At 51.1% G+C, this 27,660-nt stretch overlaps 1 long non-coding RNA gene across 1 annotated transcript; it reads left to right on the top strand.

Annotated features, from left to right (window-relative positions):
- LOC122209701 lies at window positions 1–26,527 on the top strand. The gene is made up of 8 exons (XR_006197717.1): window positions 1–617; window positions 4,512–4,665; window positions 14,401–15,715; window positions 15,869–15,960; window positions 16,572–16,713; window positions 19,168–19,231; window positions 21,582–21,706; window positions 26,425–26,527. It is a non-coding gene; the product is annotated as an uncharacterized LOC122209701 (long non-coding RNA).
- The last annotated feature ends 1,133 nt before the right edge of the window (window positions 26,528–27,660 follow it).

Raw genomic sequence — 27,660 nt, 5'->3', positions numbered from 1 at the left:
TGCAGGACGTTAGGAAACGGGGAGGCGGCTCCTGCGCTCTCGAGCGGAGACACGGGGGGTGGGTGGGGGAAGATCGGGTCAAGATGGTGGTCGAGCGAGCTAAAGAAAACCCAGATATTGTGTGTGCCTCCGAACTGAGCGGACGACGTGTAGCTGCTCAGCGAGAAACTTGAATGTGCCTGAGGAGAAAACGCGTTGAAGACAGCGCTGCGCAGACGCCGCTTGCAGCTGGACTTGCGCAGGCGCGGAGTGTAGCTCAGGCCACAGGCGTACTGTGGCGGCAGCCCCTGCGCAGGCGCGGTTTGGAGGCCAAGACTCTGGAAGTCTGGCGGGCTGAGGGGGAGGCTGGCCCTCTGTCCTTCAGCGTTTGTCGCCCGTCTAGTCCGCAGGTCCCCTTTCCGCAGGTGTTTATTGGTGCCTGTTGCGCGTGGCCGCCGCGGGGCAGGAGCGCGCGTCGAGAGCCGGCCCCGGCTTCGACTTGGGCCCGGGTTCCAGTCGGCGAGCCTTAGGGTGACGCGCTGTGCGCTCAGGGTGCGCGCAGGCCTGTGACTCCATCGGGAGGCGACGGGAAGCCCCCGGCCCCCATCCGCGTCCCCGCCCTATGACATCGCGAGAAGGTGCCTCCCGTCCCGTCCGTCCAGCTCCCTTCCTCTCCTGTCACCTTCCCCTCGTCCCCTCCCCGCCCCCGTGAACGTGGCACCTCCAGTCGCTAGCCACGACCCCCTTCCCGGGCGGCGCGGTGCCCCTCGGTGTCCTCGGGAGGGAGAGCCCCGCCGTCCGGTGGTGGCCGCTCTGTCCTCCCCCCACCCCGGCTGCGAGCGCTCGGGTCTGCCTCCGCGCCCCTCTCTTGCGCCGCTTTGTCCGTGTCCCCGCCGGGGGACCGAGCCTTCCCAGGACTGCAGAGAATAGGGAGTAAGACGGCGCGCCCGAGTCCCCGTGGCCCGGACATAGTGCCTGACTGTTGTCAACTGTCTGTGTTTAAAGAAAGGAAAATAGGCAGCATTCCTCCTCATCCATTTGTGGGCATTTCGTGTTTCGTGTGTACTATGATAGAATGTGATTTTCATTAATGTTCCTTAAAAGCAACTTGGCTGAGAAAAATAACGTCTTACATGGAAATGAAGAACACTGTATATTTTTTGATATTTTTCAATCATGAGCATACATTAGGGTTTTAAATAGTAATTTTTTAATCTATTTGTAATTATACCCATGTATTATCAAACCACTGCCTTTACAAATCTTGTGTAACTCTCCTCGGCAATTCTGATTCCCCCCCTCCCCCCCACCCCCCCCAGGGAAGAGTTGGTATTCTGGATGAACCCCAAAATTCTTTGGTCACTTTATCCTTCTCCATTTTTGTCCCTTCAGGAGTAAGTGGAGTTGTCAGGTTGGCAGATAAACATGTTCAAGTGTGTGAATGGCTGGTTTTAAAGTACTAAAATTGTACTGTTTATTACCATAATGTCTATAAAAAGAATTGGGTAATGGAAGTTGGTACTATCAGAGACAGCACCTGTGAACGAAGTCACACGTATGTGTGTATAGGGTGTTTGTGTAAATATCTGTACCTTAATACATTTTTTTTCCTCCAGCCTAAGCTCCTGCTTGATGGACTGGTTTTGCCTGCCCCTCCTCCCCCGCTCTCTCCCTTCTCTGCCTGCAAGGAGCCTCTGCCCTGCTCCCTGCATTCCAGGTTTACTGAACTGCTGTGCTCCCCCTAACTGCCATGCTGTTTCATCCATTTTCCCATCTCGTCATTAATTTATCGTCTGTCTGATGCCCTTTCGGATGCTCCCTCGTTCCTCCATCTGCACTGTGTCTTTGGAGACCTACCTCAGGTATCATCTCTTGGTAGCCTTTCCTGACAGTGGAGAAGACGCGGGTCCCTGTTGCGTGGGCGTACTGTGCTCCAGAACTTGGCACAACCGGTTACTGATGGCAGTACTGTGCTGATTTCACTCTGTGTCTCTTTACCTCTTCTAAAGTACAGGGTGGACTTTGTCATTTGTACTCCCAGCTTCTCTTAATACAGGGCTCGGAGCTGACAGACACAATAAATACTTGCTGCCTGACCAGCTTAATGAATGAATAAATGAATGTACTGTTTTCGGAAGTTTCTGTCTTGTTCAGCACAGGAGAGAGCAGCAAGGCAGGCACCTAGAGAGAACGAAGAGGGTGTTGATGTTGTCGAGACAGTGCTCCGGGACTGTAGACACAAAGCGAAGGTGTGACTTGGTGGGTGGTGTGCAGGCGAGAGGAAGAGAGGAGTCACATGATGAAGAGGTATTGAGTCCAGAGCAGCATTTACTTCTTCTTAAAAATCAACTCTTGGGACGCCTGGGTGGCTCGGTCGGTTGAGCGTCCGACTTCGGCTCAGGTCATGATCTCGCGGTCCATGAGTTCGAGCCCCACGTCGGGCTCTGTGCTGACGGCTCAGAGCCTGGAGCCTGTTTCGGATTCTGTGTCTCCCTCTCTCTGATCCTCCCCCGTTCATGCTCTGTCTCTCTCTGTCTCAAAAATAAATGAACGTGAAAAAAAAAAAAAGAAAAACTCTTTGAGGTATAACTTACATAAAATGCAGCCACTTTAGATGTACATTTTGACAAAATTAGGCAAATGTGAGCACTCTTGTAACCATGACCGTATTCGAGACGTGGAACCTCTCCATCACCAGAGATGTTGCCATGTGCTCCTTTCCAACCAGGTCCTCATACCCCAGTCCCAAGCACCTCTGATCCCCTCCCTTCCTCTTTCTTTCTCTCTCTCTCTCTCTCTCTCTCTCTCTCTCTCTCTCTCTCTCTTTCTTTCCTTTTATTTTTGAGAGAGACAGACAGAGCGTGAGTGGTGGAGAGGCAGAGAGAGAGGGAGACACAGAATCTGAAGCAGGCTCCAGGCTCCAAGCTGTCCGCACAGAGCCCGACGTGGGGCTTGAACCCAGGAACCGTGAGATCATGACCTGAGCCAAAGTTGGACGCTCAACCAACTGAGCCCCCCAGGCGCCCCGTCCTCTTTCTGTCCCTATAGAGATTTGTCCTTTTGTTGAGGCACCTGATGCATGGTAAGCCAATGATTGACATAGTTCTTAAAGCACAGAAAGCTTTATTATCAGAAGGGCAGCCCAATGAGGAGGCAGGGGGTCATTCCCAAAGTTGCCTTGCCTTGTTGAATCTAGGGACAGTTTATATGTGATCAGTTAGGAATGCGAGTATGTGAAGGGAAGTTTATGGGCTTCTTGAAAGTTGAGGGTAGTCTTGAAACTACTGAAGATATGCATTCTTCTGGACAGTGAGGCGCCATCTGGGATCTGCCTGGTACATCAGATAGTTTTAAGAAAAATGTTATCTGTTTTCCGTCAGATTCTTATAATCAGTGTGCAAACAAGGGATAAAGTGGAAAGGGCACAGTTAATGATGAGTCATGCACAGGGCTTAGGGAAACACAAGAAAAGAATGGGATGGGAGGCTAGGTTAGTAATACGACTATCGTACAGCTTCTGCTTTCAGCAGGCCCCAGAACCAAGTGTCTGGCCTCGCTTTCCATAATGTTGTGTAAGTGGAATGACACAGCACGTACCGGTTGGTGGTTTCTTCACTCGGCATGTGTTTGCTGTTGAGCAACACTGGGTGAAGCGGTAGCTGGCAAAAAAAGACTGATGATAGATGCGTAGAAGGATGGAAAAAATAGAATTGCGTGATGAACCAAAGTGTTAATGTAGTGAAAGTATTAATAACAATATCATTAGTAATGGTAATTAGTAATAGTAATGGAGTATCCCTATATGTCTGTACATTATAAGTCTTTTTTTTTTTTTTTTATGTTGGTTGATTGGAGAAAGCGTGAGTGGTGGAGGGGCAGAGAGCAAGAGAGAGAGAGAATCCCAAGCAGGCTCTGGGCCAGCAGCACAGAGTCTGACATGGGGCTCAATCCCACGAACTGTGAGACCGTGATCTGAGCCGAAATCAAGAGTCAGATGCTTAACCGACCGAGCCAACCATGCACCCCTGTACATTATAAAACATCTTTTATGTGTGTGTGAAAGTTTTCATACACCTTGAGAAAAATATGTATGTTTTTAAGTCAGAGGTTCCTACTTTTAAAAAAACATTTTTTTTTAGTTGATTTTTGAGAGAGACAGACAGTGTGAGGGGGAGAGGGGCAGAGAGAGGGGGGGGGAGAGAGAAAATCCCAAGCAGGCTCTGCACCACCAGCATAGAGCCTGATGCAGGGCTCGAACTCACGAAGCTGTGAGATCATGACCTGAGCCAAAACCAAGGGTCAGACACCGAACCCACTGAGCCACCCAGGTGCCCCCAGAGGTTTCTACTTTTACCCGTTATCTTAAAGTAGTGGTATCCAGTAATGAATTCCAGTACCTCTTAGGGATGTGAAGAGGTTGACAATGGGATGCTTCCAGTTTTTCTCTGAATATTTTTAAAAGGCTTTGGAAGTTCCAGCACTTATCCATAGGTAGCCACGCTTGCTGATGTGTCCACTATGTTTTATTTCAGCCTGTTGGAGTCACGCTGGTTACCTTGTGCTTGAAACATGCTCAGAAGGTGCTTGAAACGTGCCAGAAACGTGTGGGCAGGCCATGCTTGACAACGACACCTGGGGAGACTCCTCATCTGTTGGGCGCTGCTCGGGAGGCCTGCATCTTAACACGTGTGTGAGGTTCATGGCTGAGAAATGATGAAGGGCGGCTGGTCATGGGGAGGAGATGAAGGGCAGCTCCCAGGAGCGACCTCACCCCCACGTGACAGTGATGGGGATCTGCACACACCGGGAGTGGTGACTGGGGTGGGTCCTGTGTGCTCGAGGAGGCCACAGGGCCACCTCCGGCTCATACAGACCCTCTGTGCCGATGGAAGAAGGCCTCCACTGGGGAGGTGGCCAGAAGATGTGTGCCCACTCCGGCGGGTGTGCCCCTTTGGGCACCAGGCCTGGTGGACAAAGCACCCCCTTGGTGGCACACACGGTCTGGCTCTACCTGGTGGCCTCAGGGTAAGACGGGCCCAGTCCTCAGCCTCTTGCAGCTTGTATTTAGGGACAGGGGCAGACCAGTACACGGAGAAACGAAGGTTGGGAGCGGTTTCCGTTCGCTCGGGGGGAGGCCTGAGGAGGGGACCTGGCGTCAAATGGCTGGCGCGGCACGATGTCACGAACAGGCAGCGTAGGAGGTACAGGCCAGTGTTGTGTCGTGGACGGTTGCTAATGTCTTCAGGTCTCCTCCCCACTTGGGTTTTAGCTCATCCTGGGCCTCTTTGGCTTCTCTGTGGTTGTTTGAAGGGTCATGTGGAGCCGGGTCAGGCCAGCCAGGGACTAGTCCCATCTGAGAGCTGTGCGTGTTTGGGAGTGTGGGTGCAGGGGCATGGGAGTCCGCTCTTCTCTGGGAGGCTGAGGTGCTGGTCTCCCTTTGACTCAGTCGCAGCCCTGCCTTCGCGAGGAAAGGGAGTACCCGCTCCTCCCCTTGTTGCCCTGGACCTGCGGGCCTGCTTGGACGGTAGACACCAGCGGCCTGAGTGTAGGTAGGACCCCGGCCTCCCAGGGAGCCCCAGGTCCCTCCGGGAGCTTAAGGAGGGAATTCCCTAAGCAGAGTACACCACAGATCAACAAAACTGGGGTGTGGGGGGACACCTAGACCTTAAAATACATGGAAGAATGCCCTAGTGTGCACCTGGGATGTTTTGGAAAGAAACCAGATGACCTCCTGTAGCCTGGGTCAGGGCATCTAGGTGAAGAAAGAGCCACTGTGGGGCCGTTTGGCACGCAGGGTTGTGTAAGTCGCACGGAAAACTGCGTGTTGGTTCGTGGCATTTTCTGTGGGCAGATGGCAGGTCCCCTCGCCCTGCTGTCCCCCTGCCCTCTGATTTGCGTGTTTCTCCTGTACAAGACGGGGGCCCTGAAGCGTCTGGGAAAAGAAGCTGGAACAGGCACAGGACCTAGGCCACCAGGATGCTGGTCGCCAGTGGTCGTGCCCAGTGGGGATGCTCCCCTGGACCCAGGGTTGTCCTCCCTGACGTGAGGCCACCAAGCTGAAAAGACTTTCTTCAGTTTCTTCCGGCGTAAAAGGCTTCCACTGCGCGAGGATTCAGGAATCATGCATAAGTGTGGCTTCTTGGCCTTTTCAGGGGCAGCGATGGCTGAGAGGATCCACAGAGGCCCAGGTGCATGGCCGTACAGACCTTCCCATCCCTGCTGCCCACATTTCTGCAGGCGCTGTGCTCATATCACATGCCCTTAGCTCTCTTTCCCCACGCTGAGAATCCTCCCAAGTTCTTATCCCATGTCTAGACTCAGGAATGCTAGGACAAAACCACAAGCCTACACATTCCTCCTCCCTCTGGAGGGGCCCGCTTCTCTGGTATGAAGCTGAGCGCTGCCCACAGCAGTTAGACTTGTCTGGACGTGTCCGGAGTCAGGCCACGAGCCCCTGCGCTCCAGCCATGCAGATGCACAGAGCGTGTTCTCAAAGTTCTGCCCGAGCCTTCATACGTATTCTGAGTCCTCTCCCCAAGTGCAAGATTACCTTTAATACAAAGTGATCACCAGCAATTTGAAAACCAGACAGAGATCCCTCTGAAAAGGCTGTAATCCTGGTGATGCCAACACTGAAAAGGGCCGAGTAAGAGGGAGGAGCTGCCACTCCTCGGTGTCCACTGTGTATGACTTGTTCCTTTGGAAGGAGTGTTCCTGCAGGTACTGCAAGTGACAGAGTGTCTGTTTTACCCCCACACCACCCTTAAAAGTGGCCCAAACTTGCTGGCGCTCCCCGAACTGTCCAAGGGTGTCCCCTCTGTGGCCCCATTGGACTTGCTATCTCCAGACATCGCCATACACTCACCTCCTTGCCTTCCCTGGTCTCGGACCCTGGGATCTTGGAAGTGCACGGATTAATGCAGCGGCGCCTGGCCCCAGAGCAGCTGCGGAGGGACTAGATTGCAGCCTCCAAGCTGAGCCTGGCATCAGAGAGGGTCAAGGCTGTGCAGGGTCTGTGCTGGGTCCGTGCTGGGTCCGTGCTGGGTCCGTGCTGAATCTGTGCTGAATCTGTGCTGAGCCCTGACTTTGGTGGGGGTGTATGGGGGGGTCCTGCACCAGCACAAGTGACCCCCACCCATAGAGGGCCTGCACCCAGCGCCTCTCAGCAATTCACTCCTTTATCCCACCAATCAGTGAAGCATCCTTCTTCTTCACTGGGGTTTGGTGAAGGCTTCTCTACGTTCACTTCAGGTACCTCCTGGGTCCTGGGGTGAGGCCAGAATCAGCCCCACAGGTAGCGCTGGACTCCCAGGCCGAGGTCAGGAAATCAGTCTCTCTCTCCTAGGGAGCCTACTTCAGGGCTTTTCCTACCTTAAGTCCTAACAAGAGTGAGTCTGTCCCATCAGGTCTCCCAGGCCCCCCAGTAGTGTCTAAACTCTGGAATGGGCAGAAGAACCTCAATGGCTAGAGGTCCCCTGTCTGGGAGGTGCAGGGTGGGAAGTGACCCGTGCTGCAGCATTGCCTGGAACTGCCCAGAACACTGGCCTGGGCTCCATCCACTGCTCCCTGTAAATGTGAGTCAGCTGGGCCACTGTGGACCCAGGTGTAGTGCAGTGTCCCCACCAGAGATGCACCAGGGTCCCAGGCCCAGGAGGGCCAGTCCAGCCTCCAGAGCCACAGCCATCTGCCCCTGGCCTCATTGCCTCACTGGCAAAGGGACTTTGCGCCCTGTGTCACACCTGGGCTTGCAGAGAAGGCACTGACTGTCCCGTCTGCAGGACTCCCTCCAGAAGTCAACACCATCACGGTCAGCCTGGTATTGGGTCTCTGCAGCCCGCCGGGGGCCTGGGGACTTGTTTCTGAGGGAAGGATGAGAAGCGAACACTGAGGCCGATGTAGAGGAGAGGGAGGGGCCCTCGCAGGCTCGTTTGCTTCTGTGATCATTCCTGCAGTCAGAGGCCACATGTCCGATTGCAGCGCGTGCGAGGGTGAAATTGGCTCTTCCAACAATGTTTAGAAACATTGTCACATTTATACTCAGCACGTCTTCACCACTGCTAACAGTGGCAGCCCTCTGCCCCACAAGGAAGCCCACCTGGGTGCCTTCCAGGGGTCCTGTCATGGCCCCAGGTGGCCTGTTAGAGAGCTGTTGCCACGCAGGCTCCCCTCCTGGGTCCTGGGCACCAGTCACCCACCACGAAAGGAGAGTTGGGGTGAGTTTCTGCCCTCTGCTTAGAAATCTAAAAGATGGAACATTTTCTGTATTTTAGGCAACTCTCCAGGACATTTGTGTTCCCTCAACCTCACTTAAATCTCTAACTGGAAAAGTTCTTAGTCTAAGGTGGATGGTATTTCCCTTTCATACAGGATCCTGCTCCTACCCCTGACAATGATGAAAATCATTAAATTTTATTTTATTTAAAATACACTTATTCTTTCATTGTGAAAGTAACAGAAGTAGCACTTTTAAAAAAATGTATATGATTTATGGCCAAGTTAGCTACGTACAATGTATACAGTGGGCCCTTGGCTTTGGGAGCAGATTCCTGTGATTCATCGCTTACATACAACACCCAGTGCTCATCCCAACAGGTGCCCTCCTCAGTGCCCATCACCCATTTGCCCCTCTTCCCTGTCCCCATCCGTTTGTTCTCTGTATTTAAGAGTCTCTTATGGTTTGCCTCCCTCCCTCTCTGTTTGTAACCATTTTTTCCCCTTCCCTTCCCCTATGGTCTTCTGTTATGTTTCTCAAATTCCACATATGAGTGAAAACATGATATCTGCCTTTCTCTGACTGACTTATTTCACTTAGAAGAATACCCTCCAGTTCCATCCATGTTGTTGCAAATGGCAAGATTTCAATCCTTTTTCATTACTGAGTAGTATTCCACTTTATATATAACTCACATCCTCTTTATCCATTCATCAGTCAGTGGACATTTGGGCTTTTTCCATAATTAGGCTATTGTTGAAAGTCCTGCTATAAACATTGGGGTGCACGTGCCCCTTCGAATCAGCACTCCTGTATCCTTTGAATAAATTCCTAGTAGTGCAACTGCTGGGTCGTAGGGTAGTTCTGTTTTTATTTTTTGGAGGAACGTCCACACTGTTTTCCAGAGCGGCTGCACCAGTTGGCCTTCCCACCAGCAGTGCAAAAGAGATCCTCTTTCTCTGCATCCTCGCCAGCATCTGTTGTTTGCTGAGTTGTTAACGTGAGCCACTGTGACAGGTGTGAGGTGGTATCTCAGTGTGGTTTTGGTTTGTATTTCCCTGATGATGAGTGATGTGGAGCAGTTTTTCATGTGTCGGTTGGCCACCTGGATGTCTTCTTTGGAAAAGTGTCTCTTCATGTCTTCTGCCCATCTCTTCACTGGATTATTTGTGTTTTGGGTGTCGAGTTTGATAAGATTTTGGATACTGACCCTTTATCTGATATGTCATTTGCAAATATCTTCTCCCATTCCGTCGGCTGCCTTTTAGTTTTGCTGATTGTTTCCTTTGCTGTGCAGAAGCTTTTTATCTTGATGAGGTCCCTGTAGTTCATTTTTGTTTTTACTTCCCCGCCTTTGGAGACATGTTGAGTAAGAAGTTGCTATGGCCGAGGTCAAAGAGATTGTTGCCTCTTTTCTCCTCTAGGATTTTGATGGCTTCCTGTCTCACATTTAGGTCTTTTATCCATTTTGCATTCATTTTTGTGTATGTGTAAGAAAGTGGTCCAGTTTCATTCTTCTGCATCTTATTTATTTATTTCAATGTTTATTTATTTTTGAGAGAGAGAGACAGAGACAGAGTGCAAGTGGGAGAGGGGCAGAGAGAGAGGGAGACCCAGATCCGAAGCAGACTCCAGGCTCCAAGCTGTCAGCACAGAGCCCGACGCGGGGCTCGAACTCATGAACTGTGAGATCATGACCTGAGCTGAAGTCAGCCGCTTAACTGACTGAGCCACCCAGGTGCCCCTCATTCTTCTGCATGTTGCTGTCCAGTTCTCCCAGCACCATTTGCTAAAGAGACTGTCTTTTTCCCATTGGATACTCTTTCCTGTTTTGTCGAAGATTAATTGGCCATACATTTGTGGGTCCAATTCTGGGTTCTCTATTCTATTCCATTGGTCTAGGTGTCTGTTCTTTGTGCCAATACCATACTGTCTTGATGATTATAGCTTTGTAGTAAAGGCTAAAGTCTGGGATTACGATGCCTCCTGCTTTGTTTTTGTTTTTCACCATTTCTTTGGCTATGCGGGGTCTTTTGTGGTTTCATACAAATTTTAGGATTGTTTGTTCTAGCTCTACAAAGAATGCTGGTGTTCTTTTGATAAGGATTGCATTGAATGTGTAGATTGCTTTGGGTAGTACCGACATTTTAACAATATTTGTTCTTCCAGTCCATGAGCATGGAATGTTTTTTCATTTCTTTGTGTTGTCTTCAATTTCTTTCATAAACTTCCTATAGTTTTCCGCATACAGATCTTTTACGTCTTTGGTTAGGTTTATTCCTAGGTATTTTATGGTTCTTGGTGCAATTGTGAATGGGATCGATTCTTTCTCTTTCTGTTGCTTCATTACTGGTGTATAGAAATGCAACCAATTTCTATACATCGATTTTATATCCTGCGACTTTGCTGAATTTATGTGTCAGTTCTAGCAGTTTTTTGGTGGAGCCTCTTGGGTTTTCCATGTAGAGTATCATGTCATCTGTGAAAAGTGAAAGTTTGACTTCTTTGCCTATTTGAATGCGTTTTATTTCATTTTGTTGTCTGATTGCTGTAGCTAGGACTTCCAACTCTATGTTAGACAACAGTGGTGAGGGTGGCCAACCCTGTCGTGTTCCTAATTTCAGGGAGAAAGCTCTCAGTTTCTCCCCCATTGAAGATGATATTAGTGTGGGCCTTTCATATATGGCTAGAAGAAACAGTTCTGTGAAGCCAACATGATCTGTCATTTAAATATAAAAGCTGTGAAAATAGGTAATAGACAGGAAGGAGATACAGGCTACATATATTTTGACTTAAAATTTGTAGCTATCTGTGCATTAATTTTTAACAACTTTATTGAGATCACTTTTCATAGAGTGAAACCTTCAGGTTTTAACTGCACATGTTGGTAAGTTGTGACAAATGTGGAAAGTCGGACAAGATGCATGACAATGTCATGGCTCCAGAAAGCCCCCTGCTTCCTTCCTGGTCAGTATCCCGCCCAGAGGTCACCACACCCCTAACCGCCTTCCTAATGTGGCCACTTCTGGCTCCTGTCACAACTCTGGATGTTTCTGTATGGGGCTGAAGAGTCTGAGTGAGCACTTGTCTCACAACTGGATTCTTAGTCTCCATTTTTAGTATAAACCGCATCCTTAATTTGTCTTCCTAAGATGTGTGGTTTCAGTGTTTTTCTAAAGTGGACTGAGAAATCGAGTGTATTTGTAAGGCAGTCTAAGACCAGAATTCTTCCAAATATTCAAAAATTATTTTCTGTTTAATAGTTATCTTGTCTATACCTAATTCAAGATCCATTTTTAAAAGAACCTCAACTTGCCTTTATCTTGATTTTCCAAGTCAAGTTTATCCTGGTTTTCATAGAAACCACTTTCTTTCATTAGCACTAGCCGGAAGCTGGTTTCCATAATAATAAACGAGCTCAGCAGTAGGGAGAGTGTGGACAAGCGGCATAAACGTGCTTGGGTGCAAACCTAAGTGTCCTGGTGAAGCTCACAGTAAGAAGTGGTCTACTGCGTTTCACTGAAGTGATGAGCCCGCTGAGCCCGCAACCACGTGAGTGGCAGAGCAGAGGCGGGTGTGTTACAGGTGCTTTACATACACATACAGACTGATGAGAACACACATGTGCGTGCTGCACCCCAGAGGTATCTACTTTCAGCATTTTTCCAGATAGTTTTCCGGGCTCTCAAGTGCTCTCATGCACATAGAGCTAACATTATTGCAGGGTTTGAGGGAACAGACTGCAAGTAGGGGGTGCCCCAGTAGGACTCTCAGAGCTCAGTGAGAGCTGATGTACTCAGGGCCATGGTTTATTTTTTTTAATTTATTATTTTTTTTAATGTTTATTCATTTTTGAGACAGAGAGAGAGCATGAATGGGGGAGGGTCAGAGAGAGAGGGAGACACAGAATCTGAAGCAGGCTCCAGGCTCTGAGCTGTCAGCACAGAGCCCAACGCGGGGCTCGAACTCACGGACCATGGGATCATAACCTGAGCCGAAGTTGGACGCTTAACCGACTGAGCCACCCAGGCACCCCAGGGCCGTGGTTTATTACAGCAGAGGGATACAGGCGAACGTAACACAAGGAGAAGGCCACAGGGCAGAGTCCAGACGGAGCTCCCAGCTGTCTGTGGACAGCAGTCCTCCCTGGCATCCACGTGTCCTCACCAGAGCCCAGACTGGGCCACTGGGCCCCTGGGCCACATGTGCTTTGGTGTTGGCCTCTGGCAAGCTGGGCAGGGATGGTCGGGTTGGGGAGTGTTTTCCTTCCTTTGGATGCCACAGAAGCTCAGACTTTGCCCAGGTACTGTTAGCAGGCAAGTAGAACATGGTGACAGAGGTAAAATGATCTCTGCCGGCAGGAATGCCCTTCCATCCGGCCCGCCCATTCCGCTCTTTCCATCTTCTCCGTCTGTCCCACTTGTCTCATCCGTCCTGATGATGTTTTGGGGTGATGGGTTCATAGGGTCTGGGGCCAACAGCCAAGAAAGAATTCTTGAAGATATCTTTGATGCAAAAAGTTCATTTTATTAAAGTGTGTGGACAGGACCCATGGCGGGAAGAGCTGCTCTGGGGTCGTGACAGGTAACTCATTCTTTACCCGTAGGTTGGGAGGGGGTCAGGGATAGAGTAAGTCTCTAAGGAATTTTGGAAACAAGGTTTCTGGGACCTTGAGGGGTTAGCTGTTGCTAGGGAAACACCATTTATTACCATTTAGTAAAACCTCGGTCATGAGACCCCCCCAGATGTTTATCGGGGGGCCGTAAGTTTGGAGTGTGATTGCCAGCATGTATCTTGGGGCAGTTGAGATAAAGGAAGTAGACTTACAGGAACCTTGAGGTTGGGATAATGTTAAGCTAGGGTTCTCTTTTGGCCCCGGCAAAGTGTCATCATCGAGGCATCTGAGCTCCTAGAGGGAGGTCATTCTGCGGGTCTCAAGGACTTGTCAATGGGCTGTAGGCAGTAAGGAAATTTAATTTTTCATTTGCTGCAGTTTCCCACATCACCATGGCAAGCACTTAAACCCCTTTCCTTTGTTCTTGGGCAGCCAGGAGTGTCCGAGGAATATCACACATATTCCACCGGGGAGGGAGGTGGGGGTGATGCCAGCCTGTGTTTGCCCTCGCCGTGCCCCAAGCTCCCTCATCACTTCCATCCGTCCCACCTGCCTCACTGGCCCCATCGACCCCACCCCTTCCGTCTACCCCATCCGCTCCACCTCACGTGGCCCAGCCAGAGTGTGTGCAGGTGCACCTCTTTATGGTTCGAGAAGCCTGCCTCTACTGTGATGACTTCCCCGGTGGTCACAGCTCCTGCTTAGGGCAAAGGCCAGTAGATGCTTGGAAGGGTCTTGACCAACCTGAAGAGACGGGCAGATAAATTGCTTGCCTTTTCTCTAGAAGGTCTAGAGAGGCAGTGGTTCCCTAAAGTCTCCCTGAAGTTAACTCAGTGAGCCATCATCTTGCTGTTTCCTTTATAATCTGTGGCAAGCCAAAAAAAAAAAAAAAACAACCCACAAAAGCCCACCAACAACAAAACCAAAGGGCATCACTTTGTATTTATTCCCCTTTCTTCCCACTGACACTCCTGCTCCTGCCTCTTACTCCTTCCCTGGGATTGCAGCCCTCACCCCATTCCCAGTGCACTGGTCTCTGGCTCAGTTTTCTGAAAGACACCATATCACCTCATGCAGAGGCCTAGCCATGCTGAGACAGAACTGAATGTTTGCCCTGTTAGAAAAAAATGTGAAACATTAAGGTAGAAAAACAAAAAAATTATTGTCGTTCCCCCTCTAGATTTTGTGATTCAGTTCGGGCCTGTGCCTTTTATTGCCTTGAGCTATTTTACAGCTTTTAAACTGTAGGAAACTTACAATAATGCAACTAATTATTGACCATAGAAATGCAACTAAATTTTGTCCTTTGGAATGCAATTGCCCTGTTGATACTGACATCTATTTGTAGATTTATTTCAGCATTTCTGATTGCCTGTATACAAATGTGTGTGAACTCTGCCTTGAACTGGTTATAATATCTTATGTGTTCCTCACAAGTTAAACAAAGTATGTGCCGTGTTGCCGTGTGTTTTTTTTTTTTTTGCGTAGGACTCATGACTTTGAAAACAAACGTCCTTTACAGCCCCCACCCCCAGCCTGTGCCTGGAGTCTGTCTGGAGCAGGTTTGGAAGGGCTTCCCTTATGTGTCTTTCAGCCAGAACACAGCACGGTGCAAACTGTCACTCGTCTTCCTACTTGTTCACCGTAAACGGTGGCCAAACACGCCACCCCAAGACGGCCACCCCACTTTGGCATAAGATGATTCGAGCAAAAGGCACTTGAAAAACAGCAGGTACAAGAAGAACGTCTGTATCTCCCCCTTTCTTCCTGAGAGCAGGACACAGACCAGGGTGAAGTCGCTGTCCCTGCACCAGGGGGAAGGAAGTGGTCTTGCCAAGGGGACGGGAGCCCAGGCCGAGAGAATTCTTGTTGAAATAACTCCTATCCAGGTATTTTGCATACTTTCCCACTGTCCCTTTCTGTTCACACTAGCATGAAACCTCTCGTTTTTGCCACTCCTGGGTCTTCATTCTCCTTATGAGGGCTCCCTCCCATGTGATGAAAAACTTATGTAAAATAAACTTGTGTGTCTTTCTCCTGCTAAGTCTCAGGCCCAGGCCAGAGACCCCAAGAGGGTTGAGAGAACGGCATTCCTCCCTCCACCAGACGGAGTGCCTCCAGCGCAGGACCCTGTCCGTCTTGCTTCCCTCCCACTGACTCCTCAGTCCCAGAGCCCCTCGGGCAGGAAGTGGGGACTGTCTGCCGAGTAAATGATCTGTGTCCACAGCACCCACCCATCTCCTTCCCGCCTCAGCCCATTCACGCTCAGACCAGCATCAGCATAAGGGAGGACAGTGGTTTGCTTACACGCATCCTTTAGGAAGACACGTGCCCTTACAGGGCTTGAGCGGCTGACAAAACAAGGACTTCTCTGTGTATACACTGGCACATACTAATGCTCCACGTTCCCAGTGGAGCTCCAGGAGCTAAAAATAACCACGCGTGTTCTGTTTTATACAGAAAAGAGGAAATGTGCAGCTTAGTTTGTAACATTTACTATTTTTGAAAACCTGATTTTTTTCCACATGTATTTTTAAAATGTCTTTGGAGATGTCCTTGCAGGAAAATGCACAATGCAGATTTCACCAAAGGTCCCTCCATTCTGTAATCCACATCTTCAGGAAACAATTGCTGGAGACCGGATACACTTGACGAGATGGGTTTTCGGGAAGCCGCCCAGATGCAGATCACCAGGGGTCATAGGAGGGCCAAAGGGCCCCGGGACCTCGGAAGCCAGGTCTCTGCCTAGTCTGCCCCCTGTTCAAGGAGGGGCACATGATCCCATGACCACAGGCTGACAGTGGGAGCGCAGGCCTCTGTTATCCTGAGAGATGAACGAGAGGTGACCGTCATGCAGTGTCGCTCTGACCGCCACTGAGCGCGGTCTTTCGTGAAAAGACGGGAGGAAGGTGTGTGTGCTATAGGTCTTCATTTCATACTGCGTATTTGCTCCTTAAGTGAGTGTGGGAAGGGTCTCGGTTTCTAAGGCTCCCCTGTAAGAGACGGCAGGCTATGATGAGCTGGTGGTGTTCAGTGTTGTTCGCTGCCCTTCCTTCTCACAGGGATGCTGGGAGGTTGAAAAATATGTAAAGAACAAATGAAGTAAAAAGAAAGAGACACAAGTTGCCTACAGCACAGGAAGTTGGGAACGTGGGTGAGTAATCACAGACCACGGAGGTATTTCCATGAGCAAAGAGCACAGGGACTGCGGGTGGGTGTGTGGGTGTGGGTTTGGCAGAAGAGGGTCCCTGCTGGCTCTGGGCACATCAGAGGGCAGGGCTGCCTGGGCGTCTTCTGGGGGGTTCTTCCCCAAGTCCACCATGGCGGGCCCTTCCCATCAGGACCTCTCCTTCCAGATGCAGGGAGCTGGCTACATGGCTGGCCACTGCAGACCTGAGCAAATGTGTCTGGGGTATAGAGCCAGGGCGGTGGGGGGAGGTGGGAAATGCATAGTATTTTGTAGTGAGGACAATGGCAACAAGATGTATGAAATGAGCATGTTTCCAAAGAAAGTCCGTAGTGATTTGGAAAATGCGATAGGGACAAACTGAGGCCTGATCTCAGTGGTAAGTACCTAGGAATTAACTTGTCCAGAAAGACAGTGGCTTAATGTGGAAAATGCTCACTATCTCACTGAGGTTATTAAAACAGTGAGTGAAAGAGACACCATCACCGGAAGGCAAAGACTGAATAGCATATGCGTTAATTCTCCTGGGTTTTAGATGTCGTGTGAGTCACGACAAAATTGTATCTCGATCTTTGAAGCCTGCTACTGTGATTCAAGCTCACCTGGAGAAGAAGTGAATGTGAAGAACCACAAGCACTTTAAGAGAAGAGGTCTCTCTTGAGGTCAGAGATTCCTTCTCAGACCTCCAGCTGTGGTCCGAGCTACAATCAGCCACGAAAGGTAGTGTGCCTGCGGGAGCCCTCATTTATATCAGTGGAAGATCGTAGATCACTCTGGAGAGAATCGGAATTTATGCAATAATCTTATGTGTTCATGTAACAGTCTACTAAATGTTAATAGGATCATCATTAATCAATGAAGAACAGTTATTCAGCCAATCATATGGGACCAAGAAATAAATTACATACACTCAAAGTAGATCTTAGAATGTGCTAAGAATGTACTTAGAATGTAGTAAATTGTAGGCAGATTTGATTTCAAAATAAAACCACGAAAGAACAAGAAGACAAGACAAAACAGGACTCTAAGTAGAAAAGTCTAAGTTTTATCCACTCTAAGATGAAAATGTCATTTTTAAGAAAAAAATGTAAGCGAGCACACAAAAAACAGATTTGAATTGACATTGAAATTATAAATTAAGACGAAAGTAAGAATGAACAATTAGGAAGGTAATTTAATTATAAAAAATTTATAGGCATGCTCCCCTAGTATGTAAGAATTTCTTAGAAATGATTATCAAAAGGCAAAAGACATGAAAGACAAACACAAAAATGAGAATAGTAAACACGGAAAAATGTTTAGCATCGTTACTGAGCAAATCAGACTTAGATAGGAAATTGTTACTGACTTTAAGAGGATTGTATGCAGCGTTGGTAATGAGGCATTTCAAGTTCTCGTGGTGGTATTGGTGGTAGAAAAACACAGACTTTCTTCAGCCTTAATTAATGAGAGATGTCGACACGGCTCCTCTTTTTCTACTTCCCTTTCACCGTTCAGTCCCCTCCTAAAGATTTCAGGGCCATTCTTTTCGGGGAATGAGCCCAGGGGCAAGGGCAGGATGAGGCCAGCATGGTGGGTCATCACTCAGAGCTTCCTTGGAGGAGGCAGCATCCACTGGGGAGCCCGCAAGTAGGCAACCTGGCACTCTGCACACAGCACCCCGAGAGACTGGCCCGAGTACCCCTTGCACTAAAAGAAATGAGGACTTTTTGGGCCGACAGCTCATTTTGGCGCTGGAGCAGGGAAAGATGAGCAGGAAACATCAGACTGTGCGAGACAGGAAATGCTTCCAGAATGGTGGCAGCACATCAAACACCACACAAGCCAGTATGGAGGGTCCCACCTGCCAACTGTAGGACAATTGCAGCATCAGAATAAGTAAAATTAGGGACAGCTTGCATATACTAGAAACCACACATTAAACTGATGTAAAGAAATGCACAAATAAGTTCAAAATTCCATGAGAAATGGAACATTGAAATAGACTCAAAGTTCCTCCTCTCAAAATTCTTTTTTTTTTTTAAGTTTATTTATTTTGAGAGAGGGAGCATGCATGGGGAGGGGGGGGGTGCGCAGAGAGAGGAGAGAGAGAGAATCCCAAGCAGGCTCCGTACTGTTAGTACAGAGGCCAGGGCAGGGCTCAAACTCCCGAACCGTGAAATCATGACCTGAGTTGAAATCAAGAGTCGGATGGTCAACTGACTGAGCCACCCAGGTGCCCCTCTCTCAAAATTCTTATTAACTGCAAAGAAAATAAGTGGAGAAGACTAGGGGACACGGGGGTAGTCAGGTGACAGGAACATCATCCGTAAGGGGACAAATTGCCACCTGATGTGTGATTAGGACAGTTTCTTGTGCAGCATTCCTGCTAGAGGTGCATCTAATCATGACGAGACATCAGACAAACCCAAATGGACAGATGCTCCACAAAATAACTGACCTGTGTTCTTCAAATGCACCAAGATTGCGAGAGTCCCGACAAGACTAAGAGCTTCTCCTGACTGAGAAGAAAGAGGGTAAAGAAGCCAGCACACAGCTCTAAGCTGGACCTTCTTTCTCTAATGGCAGCATGGGGACAAATGGCAAAACTTGGATGGGGCCCAGGATTAGGTTAGTGCAGTGTAACGGGATTAACAAAGCATCGTGTCCCTTTCCTGGTTTGATTTTGATGGTTGTGCCGCCCTGATGTAGCACAGTGTCCTCGTTTGTGGAAAGATTTTGGGGGTGATGGAGCCTTCCAGTCAGCAGCTTATTTTTAGAGCAGTCAGACAAAAATCCTTGCACCACACTTGCAACCTTTGCAAGGTTTGAGATTGTCACCCGTACCCACGTAAACACACGCACACACACATGCATGCATGCACACACACGAGCACACAAGTGTGTGCGCACACGCGTGCATGAGCACACGTGGGCACACGCACACACGTATGTGTGAGCGTGCACACATGCACACACACACACATGCAGCCTTGGAGTAAACAGACGTGCTCTTTGGCCCAGCAGTTCTCCTTCAGGAATCTTTCCTAGGACAGTAGCTAGAGTCCCCACCCAAGCTGCGTGCAGGAAGAGGTTCACTTCATTATCGTGACACGCTGGAAACCAGGTGAGTGCCTACTAGCAAGGAGGTGCGTCCTGACGCAATCGTGTGGTGAATGTCTGTTTCATCACTAGGAGCCGTGTTTATGAAGAATGTTCGACAACAGTGGAATCTGTCCACAGCATGCTGTTCATGGAGGTAAGTTTACAGACTAGTGTAGCCAAAGTTTTCCCGGTCAAACAAGTACGCAGAGATGTGAAGGTCGGGGAGGTTCGGGGCAGCAGGCAGACTTGGTATGAGATTCGACACGCACAGAGACAGGAGGATGGAGGAGGGGGAGGGGCTAGAGCACCTTTAGGAAGCAGGGCGACGGGGGACCCTCCCAGGCTTACTTATGGCTGGGCCTTCCCTTGGGAAACCAGCCCCAGGATCAGCTCAAACTCAGAGTCTGGTGGCGGTTGGACTCTCACAAGCCCCCCAAGCTGGGCACACTCCCAGGGCCGGGCACGAAAGGAAGTGAGCCTTCCAAGGACGTGGCTCTCATGTCTCCCATAGCCTCTGGGCTGCAGCTGGGGCTCTCAGGGAGTGTTGCGTTCCCCAGGCTGGACCACATGCTCCCCAACCTCCATGCTGCTCCTTCCGCATACGGCCACCTTCTGGAAGGACAGCACTCTCCCCCAGACTCCCACCATGACTCTCCTGTCCTGAGTGGACCCCATCCCTCTGTGGAAGGGAGCAGCCTCAGTGCAGGCCCAGGCTCTGGGAGGAAGCTCCAGGCACAGCTGCCAACAGTGAACATTCAGGAGCAGCCAGCAGCCAACGCAGGGCCATGGTGACAGGTGCTGTGGACAGGTCTCTGTCACTGGGCGTGTCCACCCTGATTAGCGTCTGTGTCTCCAGCCTGGCTTGTCTTGGGCCCTGCCTGCGCCAGCCTGTCATTTGCCAGGAACTGGAGACGGGGAGCTTCTGTAATGAGAAGATAGTTGTCAAGCTCTGTTTCTCTCCAACACCCGAATCTCCCGACAAGGATTATAATCGAAGCCTGATTTGCAAGGACATGAACCCATTCTCTGGCGGCTGTGATGCTGCTTCTTGGGGTCTCTGGGTCCAGCGTGTGTGGTGTGGGGGGCTCAGAGGAGGATTCAGGTGCAAGAGAAGCAGCCCCAAATGATCTGGGCTTCCACAGCAGGGCCGGTGCCTGTGGGCCTGGGGTCAGGCTATAGTTCAGAACCCAGCAGTTAGTCACTCTCTCCATGCCTCAGTTTCCCCAACTCTACAATGGGTGTAATAACAATACTTACTACTTCATAGACCTTTTAAGAAGCAACTACAATATGTAGAAACTCCCAGAGCAGAGGCCAGCATGGAGGGAACTCACTCTGAAGTGTTAGCTGACTGTAAGAGCAGCCTAATGTCAGTTCTAATAACACCAGGCATGTGTGGGGCCCTTGCTTGGCCTCTGGCCACTCAGTGCAGAGCAGGTGAAGGGCTCTGGGCTGGAGTTTTGTCACTGCCCATAAAAAACACAGCTACCCGTTGGTTGCTTCCTGAAGGATAGAGAGTGAGAGGGGTCCAGGGTTACCCCACTCACCCCAACCATTTGGCACAACCTGCTCTGGTGCCCCAGGTGCCCCTGTAATTGATCTAATTAGCCTGGACCATGAGAGGCCAGGGAGCTGGGCTGTGACCTGCGTTTCGCAGCCAAGGGTGGACTGATGGATGTGTCTAGCAGGCCCAGCCCCTCAGCAGCTCTCCTTAGTGGTATTTTCTGACCCATCTGGGAGCAAGGACTGGCTGGAGCCCTGGGCCTCACAACAAGGTTGTTTCCCCTTCCTTGGAATCACGGGGCAAGCAGTGGTGTTGGGATGTGTTCCTTGATGGTGGCCCAACTTGAGGGGTCCCTGGGCTCCCAGGAGATAGCCAGCCTGGGGGAATCTCCTCCTGACAGGAGTCTCACTGGATGGACACCTGCACTTCTAGTGGTGGAATGAGGATGAGGGATGTGCGCTTTCTGGCCAGATCGAGGCCCAGGCTCACTGGCCACTGGTCTTCTGCCACCCTCTGCAGTTCTCCCAGGCAGACCCCAGCACAGAGATGCAGGTAAGGCTGGAACTAGAGGGAAAGTTGTAGCCTCAGTGCATATGTGAGAATATAGGAACACCTAATCACTGATAAGTTCAGCATTTGTCGTGCATTAGGAAAGGAGAAGTAAAACTACAGGTGACCCTTGAGTAACATGGGTTTGAACTGCATGGGTCCACTTATACAAGGGTTTTTTTTCTTCAATAAATACACTACAGTACTTTAAATGCATTTCTTCTTCCTTATGATTTCTTAGTAACATTTCTTCTCTAGCTTACTTTACTGTAAGAATACAGTCTATAATACGTGTAACATACAAAATATGCGGCAATCAACTGTTTATGTTATCAGTAAAGCTTCTGGTCAATTGTAAGGTATGAGTAGTTAAGTTTCTGAGGAGTCAGAAGTTACACATGGTTTTCCAACTGTGTGGGGAATTGGTGCCCCTACCCCCGTGTCGTTCCAGGTCAACTATCTTCTATAATACCCATACGTAGTGAACCCAGTGCCTGAAATGGAAAGACTGACAGTCCTAAGTATCAGCACAGGTGTGTAGCTGCCGAGATTCTGCGGGCCTGCAAGTGGATGTTTGTAAGTGCATGGGATCTTTTTTATTTCTGGATCTGAGTACAAAGTACACATGTGTTTTCACTTTATAAAGCTTTTGTGTATGTAAGCCACACCTCAGTAAAAACATGTATTTATTTATTGTATTAAAAAATATTTAATGGGGGCACCTGGATGGCTCAGTCGGTTAAGCGTCCGACTTTGGCTCAGGTCATTATCTCACGGTCCGCGGGTTCGAGCCCCGCGTCGGGCTCTGTGCTGACAGCTCAGAGCCTGGAGCCTGCTTCGGATTCTGTGTCTCTCTGTCTCTCTGCCCCTCCCCTGTTCACGCTCTGTCTCTCTTTGTCTCAAAAATAAATGTTAAAAAAAATTTTGAGACAGAGAGAGAGAGAGAGAGAAAGAGAGAGGGACAGAGCATGAGTAGGGGAGGGGCAGAGAGAGAGGGAGACACAGAACCTGAAGCAGGCTCCAGGCTCTGAGCTGTCAGCACAGAGCCTGACGCGGGGCTCGAACTCACATACCGTGAGATGATGACCTGAGCCGAAGCCGGATGCTTAACTGACTGAGCCACTCAGGTGCCCAAAAATGTGTATTTAGAGAAAAAAAAAAATGAAAACACATTGACAGTGGGGCCTGCAGTACTGACCTGTGCGAGGCCCCTCTGTGACCTTGGACAGCCCCTTTCTTGCTCTGGGACTCGTTTTCACAATTGCAGAGCAGAGGAGGCCACATAGATCTTGCTGTTATTCTGACACAATGAGGTGGCACCCCAATTACCCCTCCGAGGTGGGACCCACCAGCGCACACTGTCCCAGGGACCCGTTGAGAGCAAGGCCACCCCAGACAACCGTCCACGTGGGCAGGGGCTCCAGCACATGTTGGAGCGGTGGGGTAGCAAACGTCAGGGGGCTCCAGGCTCCAGCGTGCGGGCACTAATACAAAACCCGGTTTTGCACAAATGCCAAGCATCAGGCCTGGAAATAGGCCTCGTTTCCCCCTGCGCCCTGATTGCACAGGAATGTTTCCTTCACTGCTGGCCCTGCGGAAGTCTCTTGTCAGTATTATCTACTCCTTTGGTTTTCCTCATTTTGTTCAGGGAGAGAGGGATGCCTGCGGGATCCACGGCTCTTGCCACGGCTCCCCCCGAGGGCCTGGAACGTCCCATTCTTGTGTATGGACGCAGTAGCATTTTCCACACTGTGTCCATTTGCATCTGGCCAGCAACTAGCATCAGAGCCCCAGCCCCTGTCCGTGGGCATCTTCACCATGACCTTGACCTTAGGGCCCCATGGCCCTGAGCAGCCTGGCTCAGTCACCCATGACTCATGGAGTCCACAGACTCCCACTTCCTTTGGATTGTCTAGAATTGGCCCATCTGTCAGGCTGATCTCATTTTCCACTTGGAGAGAGAGAGGGCCTCCAAGTGAACCCTCCACTGCCGAGAGGGTGGTAGGCCCACAGATCTAGGCTGAGGCCGTGACCTTCACCCAGGAGCACAGTTCCCATTTTCTGTCAGACCCACTCCCGGTAGCTGAGAAGGAGCCTCTGACCATTGCTGAAATGCCCATTGGTTCAGGAAATCTTTTACTAACATATAAACACCCAGACATCACGTGTCAGTCTGTGCTACAGACTGAAATTGTGTTATCGCGTTTGCTTTCAAAGCATCCCCTCGCCGGAGCGGCCCCAGGCCTGCAGGCGGCAAGAGCACCGTCTCACAGAAGGGCAGACGCAGCTCCCCGAGTGAGGTAGGCTGCTCAGCCTCACAGAGGTGGCCCCGGTGCTGGCCGCAGTCCCCAGCATTCAACGTCAGGCAGTGCTCACTAATTTGCTCCTTTTTCCAGTTTCCTTGTTCATTCCTTCTTCCTTTTGTTCACTCAAACAGCTTCACTGAGCTGCGATTCACCTAGCACCCAAGTCACGCATTTAAAGGGTATACTCCTGTGGTCTTAGTGTGTTCATAAATGCGTAACCACTGGCCACGGTAAATTCTGGAACATTTTCACCAGCACAGGTGCCCGTATGCTTTACCTAGCAGTCCACAGTGACTATACGGCCACAGTTGGCCAGGTGTCGTGGAGAGCCACCTGTGGCTTGGCTCCTGGTGCCATGGACCCTGACCTGCCCTTGCTGGTACCCAGCTCAGCTACGGCTCTGCTGTGCTTCCCAGCCCTGCCCAGCTCCTGGTACAGAATGCCTGCTTAGGGGCAGGAATGTGGGACCGGGGCCTCAATAAAGTGGTCCAGACCTGGGTAAAACACCAACATAAAATAGGAATCGCATAGACAGGCCTCATCTTAACTATTGCAGTGGCACCTGCCCTGCGTTCTCCAAGGTCATAGCACAGTTTGCCTTAAAACCTCCTATGGTGGCTGTGGATGCTTGACGTGGCATGGGACCCAGGGACCCTACCCCCAGTTAAAATAGTTACTGAGGCCCTCTGTGAATCAAAATCAGGCCCTCAAGGATTGAGACCTTAGGCAAGTGAAGGGCGATTATTTCCACACTTGTCCAGTCAACAGCCTGCCAACCAGGAGAGCATAGTCCCTTGGTAGTGGCCACCACCTCACTGCTGGGGGCCCGCAGTGAAGCCCCGCACCCGACATTACTGAAGTCGCTGAGCCCATGTGACAGGAGCTGATGGGGATTTTGCTGTTGCAGATTTGACCGATCGGTTCTATGGATGCCCATTTCAGCCGCAGTGTCTTTATGCTGGCAGACATCTTGGCCTGTGCTCACCACCCTGCAGTTTCTCTGCCCCTGGGAGCCGAGGCTGTAAGGCCCTGGGCACCACTGCCCCCTCCTTCCCAGAGACACACCCTGGACAGACTGTGGGGCCTGGGCAGCTGAGTCTGGATTTGGGGTTGCCGCTGGCCCTGCTCCTTCATCCAGGAGCTGTGGCTCAAGAGAGTGAAGCATGCAGACATTTTTGCTGGCCTGGCAGCGTCCCCTTGCCCACAGGCAGAAGGAACCCTCACATAGGATGGGCAGAGAAAGCACTTCGGGGCACCAGCAGGCTTAGCTGCCTTCTGGCTGCAGAGCGGTGCCCGAGGCAGGCATGGGCCCACCCGCCTTGTTCCCCCAGTGCATTCGGGCAAGGCTTGGCTCCTCTGGGAAGACAGCTGATCTGGGAATGAGTCCATCTGGGATGGAGTTCAAGATCTGTACTCACCAGCTTCATCATCCCTTGACCTTCAGGTGCAAGCCCCAGGTGGGCCCTCCTCCTGAGGCTCCCTGTCATCTGCACACCTCAGGCTCTGTCTGGGGCACGTGGTCCGAGGGGGTCCCCCCCACCCCCCCCCAGCCCTCGCCAGGGAGGATGCCCACCCTCGTCCAACCCAGACAAAACCTGCTGTTCCCAGCGTTACCGTAGGAACAGATTCAGGACGGGGCTGAGCTCCTCCTCCCTGGTAACTTGGAGATCCCGAAGGCAGCTGGCATTCTGCTAGGCCCCTGCCGTGCCGAGGCATCCGATGGCAAAGGGCACTGCACCTGAGCACAGCACTGCCACTTGTCACCCAGGGGACAGGGCCCTGTGCTCCCAGGACTGTCAAGCACATTCTGGATGCTTTACTGCTACTAAGGTTGGGGGGGGGGGGGTGGGGAGCTGCTGGCGGAGGGAGTCAGACTATGAACATGTTAAAAGTCAGGGGGGGTGTAAAGTTATTGCACATAAATATTCTGCAAACAGCTGCCTAGAATATTCCTTATATTGGAAAGTATGCTTTGAGGTCATTACTCAGGATTTTATAGGCCATTTCTTGGCTGAGCCCCAGGATGGCTTATGGCTTTGCAAAAAGGCGACGCCACATTTTATGAATGACAGGTGGCTTTTATCACACCTCTGCATTATCGCTACGGTAATAGGGCCGTGGTGATGCCCTGCGGCCGGGGGCACCTGAGCGGGTGCAGCGGGCACAGCCTGCAGGTCTGGCCTTGATTAGGGGTCCCCGGACGACACTGACTGACGTCCATTTCCCACTCTGTTTTCCTGCCAGTGGAGTCAGTGCAGCAGAACAGCTGCTGGTGCCCCTGTATCTGGGCACAGCCCTGAGGCGGGCCGGCCTCCGCGGGGATTGGGTGCCACCCCCCCCCCCCAACCCGAAGGCCCCACACTGAGGTCTTTGTCCTTCCTCCTCCCTTCTCTGCTCCGTGACCATCTGCATGGACCCACCTGGCCATCCCATTCTCCCTATCAATTCTTGTCTTTCTTTTTTTTCTCTGGCTGTAATCCAGGCCTGGCATGTAGGGGTAGGGGACTGACACTAACTGTGGCCAGATCTGCTCCAGCCCTGTTTTCATTGTAGCAGAATTATTTAAAAAATGTTTTTAAGTGTTTATTTATTTTTGAGAGAGAGAGCAGGAAAGGGACAGAGAGAGAGGGAGACACAGAATCTGAAGCAGGTCAGCTCTCAAGAGCTGTCTGCCCAGAGTCTGATGAGGGGCTCAAACCCACAAGCTGTGAGATCATGACCTGAGCCAAAGTCGGATGCTCAACCGACTGAGCCAGCCCCACAGCAGAATTATTTTTAATAAATATATTTAATTTGCAACCTGGGAGAAATCGCTGCATTTGACCAAAAGAGGCGTGACTTATGATTTGAAAATCAGCCCTGCTCAGACAATAGTTAAAGAAAAGATGGACACACACATTCCGGGCTCTTCACATGACTTCCAGAGAGCATCAGAAAGAAGCCCAGGGAATGGGGACTAATCCACGGCTGATACTGTTGTTTTTCCAGCAGGTCACAGGGCAATGAGTCAGGAAGCAGAGCTAGGCTGAGTCAAGGCCACAGCCCAGGAACTGCGGTAAGAGACCTGGTGACTCTGTGGACTGGCCCTAGAGGAGCAGGGGTCGGGGTTCTGGGGGCGGGGGTAGGAGGGAAGGGGATGGGGCAGGTGGGGAGTGTACTGGCAAGAGCAGGCAGGGCTGGAGACTGGGGGCAAGGGCCGTGACTGTCTGGAGGGTGTCAGGTGTGCCGAGGTGCTGCTCCCTCCCTGAGACTCACAGCCAGCAGACGGGCTGGGTAAAACGAAGGTGTCTACAGAATACCTACGTGCCACACTTATTCTGCAAGGTGGGTGGGCCCGCTCACCCTCACAAAGCCTAGCGTTTCCTGGGGCATTGAGCTGTGCTCCGTCAGCTTCAAACAGGAGCAAAGTCGAGTGTTTGGAATGAGAGAGAGAGCTCTTGGGCCCCACAGCTGCTCCTGAGAGAAGGGTGGGGAGGTCGGACCGAGGCCCAGCTTGCAGCATTCCAGGAGCGTCTCCATCCCACTGGGCTGGCTGCTCCCCACTCTGGAGCCATGTGACTGGCCAAGCTGTTGAGCCACCCCAGCCAGGGTGTCCCATCGGTGATGGGGTGGCAGCACCCCTCTGCGTGTGGGTCCTGAGGCCCCAAAGCCCCTCGGCTGTGGCACGGCCAGCACACTCTGAGGCTCTTGGCTCTCGGCCCAGGTCCCCTCCTCACTTCCTCCCACTCTGTCACCCAGGCAGCTCAGTGGGACCACTGGACAACCCCATGGGGTCTGCGGGGCCTCCTTTAGAGATGGCCAGGCTGCGCCGAGCGGAGGGCTGCACGGGGCAAGCAGAGCATGGGGCCCCTCTCACTCTCCCTGACCGTGGCGGAGCTGCTGTGTGGCTCTCCGTGCCCCTTCCCAGTGACGGGTCTGGCTGGGACAGGGAAGCTTGCCTCGCCTGGGTCTCAGACTTTCAGCGCTGAAGAAGACAAGGGCAGTGTAAGGAGAGTGGAAGGCCCCTAACTCATGCTGGGGAGTCAGGACAGGCTTCTTGGGGGAAGAAGGAACATTGAGATAGTCCTGGCGGATGAGGCAGGGTGGGGGCTGGGCCCGGAGGGGCTGCACCTGGGGCCGGAGGGAGCCGGGAGAGCCCTGTGAGGGGCACTGAGTGGGGGAGGGGTGGGGTGCCGTCTAGAGAAGCCTCCGGGTGTGGAGGGGAGTAGAGGTGGCAAGGAGCTG

The sequence above is a fragment of the Panthera leo genome, chromosome E3 (genome assembly GCF_018350215.1).
Source record: "Panthera leo isolate Ple1 chromosome E3, P.leo_Ple1_pat1.1, whole genome shotgun sequence".
Lineage (NCBI taxonomy): Eukaryota > Metazoa > Chordata > Mammalia > Carnivora > Felidae > Panthera > Panthera leo.
The sequence above is the reverse complement of the archived record's forward strand: the minus strand, read 5'-3'. Positions and strand labels throughout refer to the sequence as shown.